Source organism: Triticum dicoccoides, chromosome 5B, assembly GCF_002162155.2.
Source record: "Triticum dicoccoides isolate Atlit2015 ecotype Zavitan chromosome 5B, WEW_v2.0, whole genome shotgun sequence".
Lineage (NCBI taxonomy): Eukaryota > Viridiplantae > Streptophyta > Magnoliopsida > Poales > Poaceae > Triticum > Triticum dicoccoides.
The window spans coordinates 558,149,682-558,153,112 of NC_041389.1; positions in this window are offsets into that span (position 1 = coordinate 558,149,682).

A 3,431-nucleotide genomic window follows, 5' to 3' on the forward strand; every position below is an offset into this window, starting at 1 on the left:
TCTAGATGATGGAACGCGATCTATGGGTGTCTCGAGGTTTCAGTTTGATGCCTCCTGGCTTCAAGTCGAGGGCTTCAATGACTTGGTGGCTCAAAAAAATTGGCTTTCCTTTCTTCTACTCGTCGGTCTTTTGGCCCGATGGACGACTGGCATCAATGCTCCTATTTCCTGCGTAGATTCCTTAGAGGTTGGTCCAAAAACCACTTCGCTGAGTCAAGGCGTGACAAAGCAAGGCTGGTGGCTCAAATTGGCATTTTGGACGAACATGCGGATCTAGCTGGGTTGTCCTCGGATGAATGGCATGCTTGGTATGGTTTAGAAGAGGCGTTGTTGGGCATTCATAGGCAGGAGGAAGTTTACTGGAAACAATGCGGTACTATCAACTGGACCCTTAAGGGGGATTTGCCCACGACTTATTTCTTTGCTATTGCTAATGGTAGACGGCGGAGATGCTTTATTGATAGCCTTATTATTGACGGTGTAAGGACTTCTGACCCTCCGGTGATTATGCGGCTTGTGGTCTCTTTTTTCTCTAACCTTCTAGCGGCTAAACCTGATCTAGGCTTTAAGTTGGCTGCGTCCTTCTGGCCTCCGTGTGATCAACTCTCGACCGTTGATAATGAAAGCCTTCTGATCCCCCCTACGGAGGAGGAAATTTTTGAGATGATTCGTTCTGCCAATTATAATGCGGCCTCAGGCCCTGATGGCTTCTCCATTCCTTTTTTCCGGCAATTTTAGCCTCAACTAAAAGGCCTAATCTTGGCTATTACACAAGGTTTTTGGCTGGGCACTGTAGATATCTCGAGACTTAACTACGCAGTTCTTACTCTCATCCCTAAAGTCAAAGGCGCTGACATAATTTCCCAATTTAGGCCTATTGCTCTCATTAACAACTTTGCTAAGATCCCTGTCAAGGGTATGGCTGTTAAGGTTTCTCCGATCGCTCATCGGGTCATTAGCCCTTTCCAATCTGCGTTCATTAAGGGGAGATTCATCTTGGACGGGGTGCTTTGCCTTCACGAAATAATCCATGACCTTCGTACCAAGAACACCAAGGCTCTGGTTCTCAAGCTCGATTTTGAAAAGGCGTATGATTCGGTGAGGTGGAATTTTCTGCGCCAAGTTTGGCTGGCCAAGGGCTTTGATGGTTCGGTGGTACACCGCCTGATGCATCTTGTCACTGGGGGTCATACGGCGGTGGCTGTAAACGGTTAGACCAGTAATTTCTTCGCGAATGGTAGGGGTTTGAGACAAGGGGATCCGGCGTCCCCTTTGCTTTTTAACTTTGTGGCTGATGCTCTTTCCCACATTCTCTCTCGTGCTGCAGCTGCTGGCCACATTTCGCCTGTTAGCTCTCATCTCATTCCGAATGGCATCTCTCACTTACAATATGCGGACGACACCATCATTATGGTTGAACTCAATGACTCGTCCATCAAAAATTTGAAATTTCTTCTTCTCTGCTTTGAAGCTTTATCGGGCCTTAAAATCAACTTCTCTAAGAGCGAGGCTATTGTGACGGGGGTACCTGCTGAGGAGGCGCAGCGGGTGGCCCACCTTCTAAACTGCTCGCTCGGGGCGTTCCCTCTTAAATATCTAGGCTTACCCATTTCCCCACTTAAACTGTTGGCTAAGGACTTTGCCCCGGCTGTGACTAAAGTTGGCAATAGAGTTCTAGCGTGGCGAGGCTGGTACAATTCCCAGGCGGGTAAGGTTGCCCTCACCAACTCCTGCCTTTCCTCGCTCCCGATGTTTCTCATGGGATTCTACCTGCTGTACGAAGGGACACACTCGGGCTTCGATAAGCACAGGGGTGCCTTCTTTCTAGAATTCTGCTGATAATAAACGCAAGTATAGGATGGTTAAGTGGGCTCTCATCTGTAGACCCAAGAACATGGGGGCCTTGGTATCATTAACACCAGAATCATGAATAAGTGCCTTTTGCTTAAATGGTGGTGGCAGATTATGTTCCTCGACGACCGCCCCTCCTGGCTTAATATTCTCAAAGCAAAATATTTCCCCTCCTCCAGCCCTATGTTCGCTCCTGCCTCTGGTGGCTCTCAATTTTGGCGTCAGCTAGTCAGCATTAGGCCGGCTTTCCAGTCCCTTGTGAAGTTCGTTGTCTGCAATGGTAAATCCACGCGTTTTTGTTTAGACTGGTGGGTTGGGGACACCACGTTGGCGGTGGCCCACCCGACTCTGTTTTCGCTCTGTGCTGATCCTGAGATTTCAATCTTTGAGTTCTCGGCTCAGGGCTGGGTTTTAGATTTCCAGCGCTCTCTTTCCCCTGTAGAGTTGGAAGATTGGCATCGCCTTATTGCCTGCTTCCCCCTGCTCTCGGAGGAAGAGGACTCCGTTGCTTGGCCCCACACCTCTTCGGGTCGTTTTTCAGTAAAGTCGGCATATTCAAAACTCATCGCTGGTACCCGCACTGATAAGTTTAAGTACATTTGGGCTGCCCGCATCCCTCCCAAGATCAAAATCTTCCTCTGGCAAGCGCACCGTCGCAAACTTCCAGCGGCTGACCAGATTAAGAAGAGGAATGGTCCGGGATCGGACTTCTGCCAGCTCTGCGGTACCCTGGAGAATACTGATCATATCTTTTTCCACTGCTCGTTGGCTAAATTCTTTTGGAGCTGCATTAGACTTTGGCTTGGGGTTAATTGGAACCCTTCCTCCTTTGTGGATTTGCGGCAGTACATCAAGACCCTAGCTGGTCGTTCTAAGAGGGTTTTCATGGTGGGCTGGGCTGCGACTTGTTGGGCGCTATGGACTACTAGGAACAAGTTCACTATTGAACATATTTTCCCTACTAACCCAGTCAGTTGCTTATTTAAAGCCAATGTCTTTTTGCAGCAGTGGAGATCATTGACTAAGGATGGGGACCTAGAGGCATTCGACGATATGCTATCCAAAATGAAATCTACGGCTTCTTCCCTGCTGCGGCACTCTAGGCGGGCGCTTCCTTAGTGGCTTGGTTGTTGGTTCGACGGGCCTACGTGCCATGATAGGCTGGTTGCCTTGTACCCGTACTTCTTATTCGGTGATGTTAAACTCTTTTGGATCCTTGGTTTGGTTGTGACGCTGCCTGGTGGCTTTATTTATAAAGTCGGGCTATCGCCTTTTCTCTAAGAAAAATGTCAAGTACTTATTTGACCCTTTTGCGAGAAGTTATATGTTTGCATATTGACTTTTTTTGCGGGCTCAACACTTGTATTACTCAATCAAAGTATCATTACAATCTTCAGCAACTATCTCCAAAACTTCTGGAGGACCTGACCCTAACCAAGTCATAGTCCTATTATTAATCCGACCAAAAGCAGCTAACTTGTCACTCGCTTTATTTTGCGACCGAGCGACCTGAGTAATACAAGTTTGATGTGAATTCAATAGAAACCTAATCTCATTCACTAGGGAAGAATATATCGAGC